Genomic DNA, 16,026 nt, shown 5'->3' on the forward strand with positions numbered 1-16,026 from the left:
ACACTGAACGCTCCCTCTGTACGGAGGAGCATACGGCGGCTCTCGCAGCGGAGGTACAAAGTAGCCTTCTCAGGCAATTCTCCAGTCCGGCCATTAAAAAGCCAGACACTGCCAAGCGCGCCCGGAGTAACCCACAGCAGGACCGCCTGGCACACTCTGAGCAAGCATAGCAATGCGGCCCCAACCCCAGCTTTCGCGACATAGCGAAACCAGTACCTCGTGTACATAACTACACCCTTGAAATACCATGGGCATAGGGGAAGGGGCACAATAACGGCACGCCCAAAATACGGCTTAAAACGTACTAGGGGCTGTCGGATTCTTTTTTTAATTTTTTCTTACTTTCAGGACTCCATACTTCGGACGACCTGTTCGGCAATTCGACTGCCGCACAAACGATGCAAGATCCAGGGAGGCAGATAAGCCATGCCGCATTATGGAACTCCCAGGTGGTCTCTCTTACGAGCGGTATACCTGTTTTAAATACAATTCCGCGGCCTGCCCCTGGTCAGGACATACTAAATAGTCCAATATCTTTTGCTTACCGCACTATTTGTATCGTTCGGCTTTGATAAATAGCCTCCCTATAAACAATGCTTAGCTTCCTGTCTATTTTTTGCATTATCTTCTTTTCACATTTATGTTTATTAAATGACATGATTGCACCCGTACACCATGGTACGGCAAACACGCCAGGGGCTTCAGTACCCATCATAATGGTGTGAGAAGTCCGTACACTTTCACAAGTACGGCACCCCGAACTTATAGCACTATATGCATCGGCTCCGAATCATGATTTGGGTCAATAGTTGGGTTTGCCCAGCTCCTATGTTTTGGTGCCTTACATTCCGCTCTATCGGCTAAGGTAGCACTAGGAGAACCACTGCGATTGTGCCCCGGTTCAGCTGGGTTAAGCACCTCAGTGGAGAAAGCTAAAACTGACTGTCATGATGTGGCGAGAGACCGGTCGCTGTTCGAGAGGTTTTTCGAGACCCTAAAGGCTTATGCCGCTTCGAGCGAGGAGCTGGCTTTGTCCGGCGAAGGCGTGGATAGCGCCCCGAACTCGGTCTTCCGAACTAGGGGCTTCGCCGAAATTTAAAATTATAGAGTTCTATGGCTAAGTGAGAGTGTTCAAGCATTATAGTCCGATTGCCTGGTTCGTTGTGCTGAGCGCCTCCCTCGAAGGACCCAACTATGGGAAAAAGAGCGCTCAGGTTTATCCCGAACACCCCAGCACTAGTGGCATGGGGGCAGAAGCCGACGACTGGCCATCTCTCAATTTTTGATAAACGGCCGCACAGAAAGTAATATTTTAAATTCAATAAGCATTGCTTAGCGCATATGAACAAGTTTTCAGCGCACAGGATAAACACGAGCGAGTTCATTCAAAAATTACATCCTTGGTGCCCTCATCCGCCACAAGGCGGGCACCCGCAAGAACATCCTTGTAGTAGTTCTCGGGCTTGCGATGCTCCTTCCCCGGCGGCGGCCCGTCCCTAACAAGCTTCTCACCGTCCAGCTTACCCCAGTGCACCTTTGCATGGGCAAGGGCCCTACGGGCACCTTCGATGCAGACGGAGCGCTTGATGACCTCGAGCCTTGGACAGGCCTCCACCAGCCGCCGCACCAGCCCGAAGTAGCTCCCAGGCAGGGCCTCTCCGGGCCACAGCCGAACTATGAAGCCCTTCATGGCCTGTTCGGCCACCTTGTGGAGCTCGACCAGCTGTTTCAGCTGGTAGCTCAAGGGCACAGGGTGTCCGGCCTCAGCATACTGAGACCAGAACACCTTCTCCGTTGAGCTGCCATCTTCAGCTCGGTAGAATGCGGTGGCGTCGGATACGCTGCGGGGAAGATCTGCGAATGCCCCTGGAGAGCTCCGGATTCGGGTAAGTAACAAGTAGTTTACTTTTATATTTCTGCTTTGCATAAAGAATGCCTTACCTTCTGCTATCTTTTTCACCTCCTCCAACTCTTGGAGGGCCTTTTGGGCTTCGGCCTTGGCAGACTTGGCAGTCTCAAGGGCCGCCACGAGCTCGGACGCTTGCGTCTTTGACTCAAGCTCCAGATTCTCATGTTTTTTCATGAGAGCCTGAAGCTCCTGCTGCACCTCGCCGACACGGGCCTCAAGTCTCTCTCGCTCGGTGCGCTCCGCGGCCTCTTTCTTTTCGGCCTCGGACAGCGCCTGCTTGAGGGTCGCCACCTCAGTCGTGGCCCCTACAATAAGCAGTACAATCCTGTTATTTTTTGCAACCACATCTTTTTGTAGGCACCTTTTTCTGTAAGGTATTTCTTACCTTCTTTCTCCTCGAGCTGCCGATTGGCAAGGCCGAGCTCTTTCTCTGTCCGCTCGAGTCCCTGTTTCAGGGCACCCACCTCCGCAGTCAGTGCAGCGGTGGCTAGCAGCGAAGCCTGCATACGCATATTGACTCTTTGTTGTTAGACTCGTGCGAAATTTAATAGATCCTCTATTTGGCTTTTCTTTCCGAACGCCAAACAGAGCATCAGGGGCTACTGTCTATGCGGTTATATTCTTACATATTTTTTACTTACCTCGAAGCCTGTTAGAAGGCTAGCGCAAGCTTCACTCAGTCCGCTCTTGGCGGACCGAACCTTTTGGATCACCGTACTCATAATAGTACGGTGCTCCTCGTCGATGGAGGCACCATCAAGCACCTCCAGCAGATTGTCCAGCACCTGCGGTTGGACGGAGGCCGCCGGCTCAGAAGGCTTGCTCCTCTTGGAAGGAGTTTGCCTACCGTGGTCCGGAACTGTTGAAGATTCCGGCGCGGTGTCCGGCACAAAGCCAGACTTGGAGCCCTGGGGGTCTTGTCCCCTTTACTCCTGGAATCCGGGAGGTCGCCTTGCGGCTCCTCCAGGACCACCTCCTCCTGCCCCGGAGCTCGTTGCGACGCCACTTCGGCGTCATCCGCAGTGCGGGGGGAGACAGCGGGCGGAACTGAGTTCACGTTCGATGAATCCATGGAGCCGCTTGACGACTCGTTGAGTTCGGCCCGGGGCGGGCTGCATAATTATGTTTGAAATTAGGGAAGGCTGTGCAACAAAGCAATGTCATGAGTTACTTTGATATCCGAATACTTACGATTTCGCCGGACGCTTGGCCCTATCTGGCCACTCCTCTTAGTCCTCTTTGGCGTCGGGGGAGTAGTTCGACGGAGGGGTCTTCCTCTTCCTGGACCCTTCGGCCTCCCCCATTGGGGCGGCCTTCCTTTTCTTTCCTCCCCCCGCTGGAGGGGGAGAGTGTTCTTCTTCCTCCTCCTCGTTCTCACGGGAGGAGAGCGTCTCGGACTCGTCGGATGACGAGTCCGACACCACCACATTAAAGGTACTCTTTCGAGTCCCCGTGGCCTTCTTCTTCTTGGCCTTCTTCTCCGGCACCACATAAGGCGCCGAAACCAGCAGCTTCGCTAGTAGAGCCGGGGCTGGGTCTTCGGGCAGTGGAGCCGGATAGTTAATCGGTCCGGATATCGCCCGCCAAGCCTGTCAAAGGTAAGGGAGTTTAGATCCCGCATAGAGTCAAACTATGAAAAAAGCTTAACATCCTGTAAAAGGTGTAGATGGCATACCTCGCTAGCACTTGGCGTGCCCCTGCTGATTAAGACCCAACTCGACCAGTCCGCCCGGGCCAAATCAAAAAAAGCTCTTCAGACCCCAGTCGACTACGGTCTTGGGGACTACACCCAGTGGGTGCACTTGGCGTGCCCCCACCGGTTCATATCCTACTCGACCGGTCCGCCCGAGTCGAGTGGAAGAAAAGAAAGGAAGGTAGAACTCAGACCCCAGTCGACTGGCAGCAGTCGACCGCGGTCCCGGGGACTACACTCAGTGGGTGCGCTTAGCGTTCCCCCACCGGTTCAGATCCTACTCGCCCAGACCGAGTGGAAGAATGCAACTACCAAAGACAACAAAACACCCAGTGGGTGCTCTGATTCGACGCAAACAACAGGAGATTGTGTAGAAGAAATTTTTTCGAGTAGCATATCCTCATAGAACAAGAGCAGTCGGAAAATCTACTTACCTGGACATTGACCCGAAGAGCAGCGCTGGCGTCGTAGGCAGCCTGGCTATTCTCATGCACCGTCTTCACCCGCTCCATCATCACGTCAGCCTGTCAGATGGCTTCCGCAGCCGCTTCCGACTGGTTGTCCGGGACGGGGTAGCTGGTGAAAAAGAGAGCAGACGACCCAGGCGTGGCAGCTTGGAGCTCCGTGGCGTGGAGTTGGACGACTGAAGGAATCACCGGTGCAGTCGACGGTGCGGGGTGCACACCCGACAAGGGTGCAGCGAAGGTTATAGAGGCCCTGCCCGTGTCTTCAGGTTCACGGACGTGTGGTGTTGTTGTTGGCCCTTGCTAAGACATCTTGCCAGGTCCTACCTTCTTGCTCCTCCTGGGCTTAAGAGCCACATCTTCATCGTCATCTGGAAGATCGATGACATTGGGCAGAGCTGCAAGACAAATCATTCGACCCCAAGTGAACCACTAGAATGCAATCAATCAGGGAATCAAGAACAAGATCATAAGAGTTTCTACCTGGGTTAGAGGTAACCGTGTCTTCCATCTCCTTGTTTCGGTACTGGAGAGAAGAGGTTCTCGACGTAGCAGCACTGCAAAGACCCGCATCCAGTCGGTTACGTTCTGTTACTCGAGTCGACGAAAATAACAAGTTAGATGATTACCCGGAGATAGTAGGGATGGTCACTTTGATCCTGGGCAAAGCCTTTGGCAGTTTGGAGGAGGTGGCTTTCGGTGCTGGAGGCGGCACAACTTTGGGCTGCTTCGGAGCCTTCTCAATCGGCGTTGGGGAAGGCGTCCTGGGACGCTTCGAAGATTTCCCAATCGGCACGGCCACCAGGCCCAGAGCACTCGCCGGGTCGTGAGCGTGTTTGGATCTCCTCTCCCTGCGAGGAGGCGAGTCAACCTCTTCGTCATCAGTCGATTCGTCGCTCTTCTCGTCCTCCTCGGCATCCGACTGCTCTTCACCGCTCTCGCCGCCGCTCGCTCCTTCCTCGACGTCTTGCTCCTGCACTCCATTGGGCATTGAGTACATGTCGATGAGGGCCTGAAAAGACAACGATCAAAAGAAATTCAGTTGACCATCAACAAGATGTCACACAGTGAATCAGAAAGATACTTGATGAAACAGAATCGCACCTGCTCCGGCTGACGCAAGTGGTCGAATGGAATCACCCTCCTAGACCCCCGAGGGTTGTCTTTGTTGCTGGTGATTCCCATCAGCCACTTTTCCAAGGTGTCTTCGCTGACGTCCTCTGGGTGGATCCGAGTGGAGTCCTCGAGCCCAGAGTACATCCACATCGGATGATCACGTGCCTGAAGCGGTTGGATGCGTCGACCGAGAAAGACCTCCAGCAGGTCCATCCCAGTCACCCCGTCATGGACGAGTTGGACGACCCGCTCGACCAGCACCTTGACCTGTGCCTTCTCTTCTGGGACCACCTTCAGGGGGGAGGGCTTCTCCACTCGAGCCAAAGAAAAGGGAGGAAGTCCAGTCGACTGACCCGGGGTCGACTGGTCCTTACAGTAAAACCAAGTCGACTGCCAACCCCGGACCGAGTCGGGAAGGATCATTGTCGGGAAGGTGCTCTTGTTCCTCATCTGGATCCCCAGACCCCCGCACATCTGGATCACATGCGTCCTCTCATCACTCGTATTGGCCTTTTTGACCGACTGGGAGCGGCAGGTGAAGATGTGTTTGAAAAGACCCCAGTGCGGTCGACAGCCCAAGAAATTTTCACACATTGACACGAAAGCAGCCAGATAGACTATGGTGTTTGGAGTGAAATGGTGGAGCTGAGCCCCAAAGAAGTTCAAAAAGCCCCGGAAGAAAGGATGGGGAGGCAGTGAGAATCCGCGATCTACGTGGGTGGCGAGGAGAACGCACTCACCCTCCCTTGGCTGTGGCTCGGTCTCGTTCCCTGGGAGCCGTGCCGACTTGTGGGGGATCAGTCCCCCCTCCACCAAGTCGTCGAGGTCGTCCTGGCTGATCGTCGAGCGGATCCAGTTGCCCTGGATCCAGCCCGGCGGTAGGCCGGATCTCGACGAGGATCCGCTCCGGCTGGTCCGCTTGCCCTTCGCCTTCGCGGTCGCCTTCTTCGCGCGCTCCAGCGCCACCGTCTTCTCTTTCCGCATGGCGACGGATCGAGTTCGAGCGAGGGTCCGGCGATGAGAGCAGAAGCGAGCGTGGTGGAGAGGTCGGAGGAAGAAGAAAAGAGAATGGGAGCGCATGGGGCAGAGGCCTGGTCCGGTGCCTTTTATAAGGTCGTTCCCCGAGTGACTGACTAGTGGACCCAGACGATCTAAACAAATCCCGCAACAGTCGTGCGTGTAGTACGCGGCGAAAAAGGCGGCACGGAGATCGAGGAGACTTGCCTAATCCGTCCTGATTACCACGGTCTCGCCCGTCTGGCGCGCTTCCCGAAATTCAAATCCCGCAAAATCCACGGGGAGCAGAACAACTTGCCAGACTGAAAACGCCCTCTACATTATCATTCGGAATTCTACCGTGAAAATTCACTCGACAAAAACCAAGAATGGACCAAGGCGACCGAAAAAGGAGTCGACGTCGTCTCCTTAGTTCATTGTTCCAGAACAAGATATACTCATAGCACAAAGAATGAGTCGGAAGTGTTCCCAACTCCTTCCTCACTCAAACCCTGATCCATTCGGGGGCTAATGATGAAGCTATGTACCTAGGGTAGGGTCATGGATCTATCCAACATACCCTCCCCAAGGACATCTCTGCAAAGAATCAGAAGCAGTCGAAGAGAAACCATCATCCACTCGACCATGAAGATGTGTTCACTCGACCACCTTGAAGACACTCGACCACCAGAAGATGAGAAGCCCTTCACTCCGCAACGGTCGGGGTTTAAGTCATAGCTTTATGGACATTTATAGCACTTTACTTCGGATGTTACCAGTAATGCTCCTCCTTTATGAACATTGAACCCTGTGTAACGGAGGGGAGCTGGGGTCCTGGCGCACTCTATATACGCCACCCCTCCTCTGGGACAAGGGTTCGCACTTTCTGTAATTCACACACATATATCCAGTCGACCGCCTCTGGGCTCCGAGATGTAGGGCTGTTACTTCCTCCGAGAAGGGCCTGAACTCGTAAAACTCGCGTGTACAACTCCTCCATAGCTAGGATCTTGCCTCTACATTCCTACCCCCTATTCTACTGTCAGGCTTAGAACCACGACACCGTGGGACCTGGCCCTCCTGGCGGCACTCTACACCGCCCCTTCTCCATCCAGCTACACCGGCGGCGGCGACTGGTACATGGACACTGGAGCCACCGCCCACATGGCGGCTTATCCCGGTAACCTCCACACCTCCTATCCCGTCCACACTTCCAACCGCATCACCGTCGGTGACGGCTCCTCTCTTCCTATCACCCACATAGGTCATGCATATTTTCCGTCTAACTCCACTCCAATATCCATGTCTAATGTCTTAGTTTCCCCTGAACTTATTAAAAATCTTGTTTCTGTTCGTTCTCTTACATGTGAAAATCATGTTACCGTTGAGTTTGACGAGTGTGGTTTTTATGTTAAGGACGCTCGCACGCGGATGGTGCTCCACTGATGTGACAGCCCCGACGAGCTCTACCCCGTTCACTCCGCCACCTCCACCACTTCCGCCGCCCCTGTCGCTCTCGCCACCGGAGTGGATCTTTGGCACGCTCGCTTGGGTCATCCTAATCCTGCCACCCTTCGTCATATACTTCGGAGTTTTTCTTTCACGTGTAATAGGAACGAGGATCACTCGTGTCATGCATGTCGCCTCGGCAAACATGCTCGTCTCCTGTTTAGGGCTTCTCCTCATGTTGCATCATACCCGTTTGAGTTAATTCATAGTGATGTTTGGACATCTCCTGTTGCCAGTAACACGGGCTTTCTTTATTATCTTGTCATACTTGATGATTTCTCGCATTATTTGTGGACCTTCCCGTTGCGCCACAAGTCGGATGCTATATCCACTCTCGCCGCCTTCTACTCCTATGTTCTCACGCAGTTTGGTCGTCCCATTCTCGCATTGCAGACAGATAATGGGAAGGAGTTCGACAACCTCGCTGTTCGCACTCTTCTCACCACACATGGCACGACTTTTCGTCTCACTTGCCCGTACACCTCATAGCAGAACGGTCGCGCTAAGCGTATCCTTCGCGCTCTTAATGACTGCGTTCAGACTCTTCTTTTTCATGTCAATGTGCCTCCGCGCTTTTGGCCTGACGCTCTTGCCACCGCTTCACTCCTCATTAACATCCATCCCTGTCGCACTCGCGGGAACTTTGCACCTCATCACCTTCTCTTCGGTGCACCACCTTCTTATGATGAGTTTCGCATCTTCGGCTGCCTTTGCTACCCTAGCATCGCCGCTACTGCGCCTCATAAGTTTGCACCCCGCTCTGTCGCCTGCATCTTTCTCGGCTACCCACCTAACACCAAGGGCTATCGCTGCTATGATCCCGTCTCCCATCGTGTTTTCACCTCCCGACATGTTTACTTTGATGAGATGATGTTTCTATTTCAGCAGCAGGTACCCCTTGTCACCTCGTCACCGCCAGCCACTGGCGGCCCTTCGGCGACTCCGTCAGGTGGACTGCCCCGCCCGGCCCTTGGACCGCCTCCGGGCTTTGGCGGTCCTCGCGACGTGGGACGAGCTGCGTCGCGTGCCCCCACGCTGGCGCCTGCCCCCTCGGCCTCCTCGGCCGACGCCGCGGCTGGCGCCCCTCCCTCACCCGCCGCCCCCGACTCGGGCGCCGCGGGCTCGGCCACCACGGGCTTGGACGTCGCGGGCTCGGGCACTCCAGGCTCGGACGTCGCGTGCTCGGGCACTCCAGGCTCGGCCGCCTCAGCCGCCGCCACATCGGTCGCCGCCTCCCCGGCTTCTTCGCCGGCCCCGTTGCCGGCCGCCTCGCCGATGGCTTCGCCGCCTGTCACGCCGACCGCTCTGATGTTGCCGCCTGGCCCTGTTCCACGGGCTAGAGCCGGCGTTCACCGTCCGAGCCTCCGGTACTCCAGCGATGAGTACCTCCTCGCCGCCTCCATCGCGAAGCCGTCTCCTCTTCCCGCGTCCGCTCGCGCAGCCCTCCGTGATCCTCACTGGCTTGCGACGATGCAGGAAGAGTTCAACGCCCTTCAGCGGAACCGTACCTGGACACTGGTTCCCCGGCCTCCTCGCACCAATGTCATCACCGGCAAGTGGGTTTTTCACCACAAGACCCGCTCGGATGGTACCCTTGAGCGCTACAAGGCTCGCTGGGTGGTTCGTGGTTTTCGACAGCGCGCTGGAGTTGACTTCACAGAGACGTGTGCCCCGATTGTCAAACCGGGCACGATCCGCACCATCCTCTAGCTTGCAGTGTCCCGAGGCTGGCCAGTTCATCAGATGGATGTCTCCGACGCCTTCCTCCACGGCCATCTTGAGGAGCAGGTGTATTGTGAGCAGCCCACCGGTTTTGTCGACGCATCTCTTCCTGGCCATGTGTGTCTGCTGTCCCGGTCTCTCTACGGGCTCAAGCAAGCACCCCGCGCCTGGTACCAGCGGATCGTCGGGTTTCTTCAGACACTGGGTTTCAGCGTCACTCGCTCGGATGCCTCATTGTTTGTCTATCGCCACGATGACACCACTGTATATATGCTCCTGTACGTCGACAACATCATCCCAACGGCTTCCTCCACAGCTCTTCTTCAGCAGATTACTCTTCGGCTGCGTGACGAGTTTGCCATCAAGGACTTGGGTGCTCTACATTATTTCCTTGGCATTGAGGTCGTTCGTCGCCCAGACGGTTTCTTTCTTCATCAGCAGAAGTATGCGCACGAGCTTCTTGAGCGTGCTGGTATGCTCAACTGTCACCCCGTTGCTACTCCTGCTGACACGAAGGCCAAGGTTTCTGCTCTTGAGGGCTCTCCAGCGTCGGATGCTCCTTTCTCCCGGTCTATCGTTGGTGCTCTTCGGTATCTGACTCTCACCAGACCGGATCTTCAGTATGCTGTTCAGCAGGTGTGTCTCCACATGCACGCCCCTCGTGAGTCCCATTGGACCCTCGTGAAGCGGATCCTCCGTTACATTCGCGGCACTATGACCCTTGGACTCACCCTCACGGCGTCCACTTCTCTGGAGATGATGGCCTACTCCGACGCGGACTGGGCTGGCTGCCCAGACACTCGTCGGTCCACCTCTGGCTACTGCGTCTACCTCGGTCCTTCACTCGTTTCGTGGTCGCCCAAGCGACAACCCACGGTTTCGCGCTCCAGCGTGGAGGCTGAGTACCGAGCTGTGGCTAACGCTGTTGCTGAGTGCACCTGGCTACGACAGTTACTTCAGGAGCTGCATCATGACATCTCCCAGGCTACAGTTGTCTACTGCGACAATGTTTCTGCGGTGTACCTCTCCGCCAACCCCGTTCATCATCGCCGGACTAAACACATTGAGCTGGACATTCACTTTGTGCGCGAGCAGGTGGCCCTTGGACGCATTCGGGTTCTCCACGTGCCGACTGCACAACAGTTCGCCGATGTGATGACGAAGGGACTGCCGACTTCCACCTTCGAGGAGTTTCGTTCCAGTCTCTGCGTCACTGGCATCGCTTCAACTGGGGGGGGGGGGGGGTGTTGAGTATATTGTGTACGTATATGTTTGTGCATAGGGCCCACCTCCTATTTCCTCTGTATAGTTGAGGTTGTGGCCCACCTCTGTACTTATATATACGTGCCTGGTGCACCGATCAATACATCGCGATTGCACAGCCCACATCTTGCCCTTCTACAGTGAACTTCAGAAACTCACATCATCTCTCCTTTCTAACATCTACCCCAGTCTCATGAAGGTGAGGTCCCTGAATAGGCAACATAGTACCTGTAGATAGAAAATAACATGAGAAGTTTTGGACAATAATCATTGGGCAAAGGAGATATGTTGCTCTAGATGAGCAAAGATCATGAAATAACATCTTCAGAAATATCTACACGACAAAAAGTGTTCCGTGTGTTCTGTATAAACTTTATAGTGTCTTTGAAGTTCAGAAAAATATTTAGAACGAGACAACAACAAAGCACAAACCTTTATTCCCTATTTCTTCATCGTCTTTCTCATGTAATGATAATTGCTCGTGAGATAAAAGAAGCTTCCACTCTTACCAGGGGATGAGAGCCCTCGGAGAGCCTGGTCCCCACAAAGGGATAGCATACAATCTGTTGCATCAACCTTGAACAACCTGCGCAATGTCTTGCAATTCATTTCATGAGAAAATTTGCATGTGAATTGTAACTGTTGATAGATAAACCTTAATCTAGACACTGAAGTGATGACCAACCAGAATACTTGGAGGCAGTAATCTTTCCATCTGAAATCACAAGAACTCTGTGGAGGGGTGTATTCTGAGCCTTCCAGTGGGAACCTTGTCCATACTTTCTCCTTTGGGTCAAAAGCCGATGACTTCAGATCAAGCGTAATAGGTCAATGCTTTCCTACTGCGTATCTGTACCCCAGACAAGATAATAAGCACATGAACGAATTTATTTTCAATTCTTAGAAATACATTGCATTCTGCTATAGTCATTGAAAAGCCATAAAGGGTTGTGCCTCGTTGTTATGATCCTAACCTTAGTAGAAAATGAGATGTTGTATAACATGCTTTTCCACGTGTGGGTTGTGCAGCCTGAGATCAAGTTAAGCCAGAAGCTCCAAGGCAATTAACATCTCAATAAATTATCCTAGCTTTGTTTCAGGTCGAATGCCTAGTTGCCTACATGGTGCAACCACTCGTGCCATTCGAATGAAACAACATATCGTACAAATCATCTGTCTAAGCCGTGAAATTGCAAAACTCATGTCTAATTTTGAAACAAAAGACACAAAAATACATTTGCTGGAGAATTGTCTGAAATGTGAAATCTCATCCTTTCCATATATGTAAACAATTTGGAAATGAATGTTCACGACAGAAGGAGGGTGAAATCAATCTATTTGCCATTAATTAATGATTGAAAAACTTTAGAAAGTTTCAGGAAAAAGAGTCTTTCATAAACATCTGATTCTTAGAAACATGTAGTTTTCTCTGTATTTGAATGCCGATGAAATTTGCAATAAATAATCACTATTGTTGTAACATCTCTCGCAGACTTTTACGGTGATATGACCAAAAGGACGGCATAATGGATATTTTAACAGAGAAAGGAGAGCACAGACATAATATGTTTTGAAACACTAACAAAGAACATGGCATAGGGCTGGCTGAAACTTCACAAAACCTAATGCATGAGACGGTACAGGAATAGTAGGGCCAGGCAACATAGCTGCAACTTCCACTGAAGACACAGTCTGAATGGTAACTCAAGACACCAAGAACATCTACTAATAAAAAGAGGCTACAAAACTTACCTCCAGCAGACATGCGAGTGCAAGAGCCTCCAGCAGCCTGATCTAAGCGAACCGACTCTTTGGCCTTGCCAGCACATCTCGGCTCACCACCCTGCATGGTACCTCACGTACAGTACTGAGAAGCACACATTGACATATCTACCATGTTAAAATCGATCACACGAACTTACTGAAACTATTGCCGTACATCTCGTCAACCATCTCCATAGTATGAGGCTAACCAGAATGTGGTGTCTGCGTACAGTGGGACATCAGCTGCAAAAAATTTACTGTGAAATTTAATAAAAAAATATTGCAGTTGTGCTATTTCTAGTCCAATGCATAAACAAATTTGGGTCTAATATCTGAAACTAAACAAATGATTAATTGGATGAAAGAACATTCATATAGAAACCATTGGGGTTTAATCTATCAACACAACCAATGTTTAATCAGGGATGGCATGCTCTTTAGTCCTCCAGAAATATATGTAGTAAGAGAATATCCATTGGATAACATAAAAGAACGGAAGGAGAAATAATCAACAATAATGATGACCAGTAAGATAAGGAGCATAGGGATGTCCATGTGAAGAGTGGTTCAAACATGGCGAGAACTGCATGGCAGTCATCACCAACCAAAAGCAGTTGGTGCAACCCAGATTATTATGAACCTGCAGCCATAAAAAACCAAACTAAGGCCTGCATCAAAATAGTCGTTAACTAAACAAATAGAACACATCTTCGTGATGATGAAATTATAAGAAATCAGCAGTATGATTCTATCTACACCAATATGCCAGAAGGCACCGAACCTTCGTACCATGCGTGGAGAACAGGCGGACGAAATTTTAGTGAAGTCGCAAAACGACGAGATTCTGGTAAAGTTAGCAAAACGGCAATGTAGCAAAGTCGAGCATGGGAAGCAATTGAGCAGGGGGTTTCCGTTGAGGGGTCGAGGCGTTCTTATATGTGCCTACATCGTCTTGCAGAACGGGCAAAGGAGCCCCTGTCGGACACCCCGTGGGTGTGTACTCAAGCAAAGATTAGCAAATCGTCCGTGCGTTGCAACGGGAGAAAAGAAATATCATAATTCCCAATGGCCATGACCAGTGATACACTATCACTCTCATTTTTGTGAAATCATGAACAATTTTGTAAAAATCATGAACAATTTTTGAAAAATCATGAACATACTTTTAAACTCATTAACATTTTTCAAATTCATGAACAATTTTACAGATTTTCGAACATTTTCTAAAATCATGAACATTTTATACTGTTTGCGATCATTTTTTTATTTTGAACATTTTTAAAATTATTTTTCTTGAATAGGCGAACATTTTAGAATCGATTTTGGAAATTGTTTTGGTGGACCAATTTTTTAAATTCACGAATTTTGTTTGATTTAACGAACATTTTTTTTAAATCCATGATCTTTTTTGAATCAACGAACAATTTATGAATCAATAAACTATTTTGTGAGTCACGAAGACTTTTTGAATTTTTAGGATAATTTTCAATTCATGAACATTTTTCAGTTGGTGAAGTTTTGTTCAATTTCATTAACATTTTTTACACACAAACTTAAAAAAAATATTGAACTTTTTTTACCTGTTTTTAAATTGAGAATATTATTTGAATATGCAAACATTTTTTAAAAAATGCAAATATTTTCTGAATACACAAATATTTATGAATTATTTAACATTTTATTTCAGAATTCTCATTTTATATATTTTCGGAACTTTTTTGAAGTCCCAAATTATTTAAAGTAGAGAAAAAAAATAAGGAACGAAATTTAAAAATCATGCCGCCCGGATAAAGGGCCGGGCTAAACAGGCCGCCCGGATATTGCTTTCAGAATTCACCTGGCGTGCATAGTGCAGTATAGAAAAGTTCCTACTGTATGGGCCGGCCCAAGCGAAGATTCCCCTGTGGGATTTTTTTATCACTTATAGGTGGCATTGCTTGGTAATATTTTTATAACTTTGGAGGCAATATCGATGACGTACCACCAAAAGTAATAGCCCCTTGTATAGATTATAAGATTATTATTATTATTATTATTATTATTATTATTATTATTATTATTATTATTATTATTACTAGCAAACATGCCCGTGCGTTGCAACGGGAGAGAAAAAATTTACACGCTATTCAAATAAGTTTGAATCAATACCCTGACATACGAGTGTCATCTATTTTAACATAATGACTCGCCATGTTGCAAACATGTTTTATAATTTGCGAACAATTATTAAAATTACTAATATTTTTTTAAACAACAACAATAGGCTAGAGGTGAAACCCATAAAATCTCGCGACCAACTCATGACTCTGGCACATGTATAGCAAGCTTTCACACACCCCTGTCCATAGCTAGTTCTTTGGTGATACTCCAATCCTTTAGGTCTTTTTTAACGGACTCCTCTCATGTTAAATTCAGTCTATCCCGACCTCTCTTGACATTAAAAACACTAATATTTTTTAAAACTGCGAAATTTTTATGATTTCCCACACCATTTTTGAATTCACAAACATTTTATGATTTCTCATACATGTTTTTAAAAAATCGCAATCTTTTGAAATTTGGAAATCTCAAATTAATTTAAAGAAGGAAAAAAAAGAAATGAGAAAAGAAAAGAAAAGACAAAAGACAAAATGAAAAAAATAGGGGAGTCATGCCCTTCGGGCCGGCCCATGAACGCGCACTGGGGGGGAGGTGCGTCACAAAAAGAGGGGGGAAATCTGCAGAACCTGGAGATAAAAAATTACACTCTAGCCAAATAAGTATGACTCAATACCTTGACATATGAGTGTTCAAAAAAAACCTTGACATATGAGCGTCCTCTATTTTGACACAGTGACTCACCATGTTGCCACTTATCTTTCTTCCCACCCTCGCTAATGATGGATGTGATGTCCACGTGATCGCAATGTAGTCGACTTGGTAAATCCGAGCTTGCCACTGCACGACACACTTTAAAAACAAATCTCATCGACCACAAACTTGCAATTTTTTTGAGTTTTTTCAATATTTTCTAAAATCTCATGGACATTTTTGTCAGATTCATGTACATGGTTTTATTTCCCGACATTTTTTCCAAATTGTGCTTTTTTTAATAATTTGCGAACACTTTTGAAAAATCAATTATATTTTTGAAACTGCAAACATTTTATGATTTCCCACACATTTTTGAAATCACAAACATTTTATGATTTCTCATACATGTTTTTAAAAAATCGCAATCTTTTGAAATTTGGAAATCTCAAATTAATTTAAAGAAGGAAAAAAAAGAAATGAGAAAAAAAAGCAGAAGACGAAATGCAAAAAAAAAATAAAAAAAAAGAGGCGTCACGCCCTGCGGGCCGGCCCACTTAACGCGCACTGGGAGGGTAGGGAGGTGCCTGACAAAAAAGGCCGAGGAAATATGCGGCACTTGGGGATCGAATCCTGGTGTGCAAGGTAGAATAGAGAGGCTTTAGCCACTCCGCTGTCTCCATGCATCTCATTTATATTCAGCATCATCATCTTAAATAACGGAGCGCCGCGGCGAATTTGGTGGAACCGAATAGTTTTTTAACTTACTGGTGGCATCGGTGGGTAAATTTTGTCAACTT

General features: G+C 49.2%; 1 long non-coding RNA gene across 1 annotated transcript; it reads right to left on the reverse strand.

Annotated features, from left to right (window-relative positions):
- Positions 1–10,845: 10,845 nt before the first annotated feature.
- On the reverse strand, positions 10,846–12,000 carry LOC125548602. The gene is made up of 3 exons (XR_007301132.1): positions 11,358–12,000; positions 11,105–11,269; positions 10,846–10,900 (listed from the first exon to the last, which is right to left on the reverse strand). It is a non-coding gene; the product is annotated as an uncharacterized LOC125548602 (long non-coding RNA).
- Positions 12,001–16,026: the final 4,026 nt, after the last annotated feature.

The sequence above is a fragment of the Triticum urartu genome, chromosome 3, assembly GCF_003073215.2.
Source record: "Triticum urartu cultivar G1812 chromosome 3, Tu2.1, whole genome shotgun sequence".
In the NCBI taxonomy this organism is placed as follows: Eukaryota; Viridiplantae; Streptophyta; class Magnoliopsida; order Poales; family Poaceae; genus Triticum; species Triticum urartu.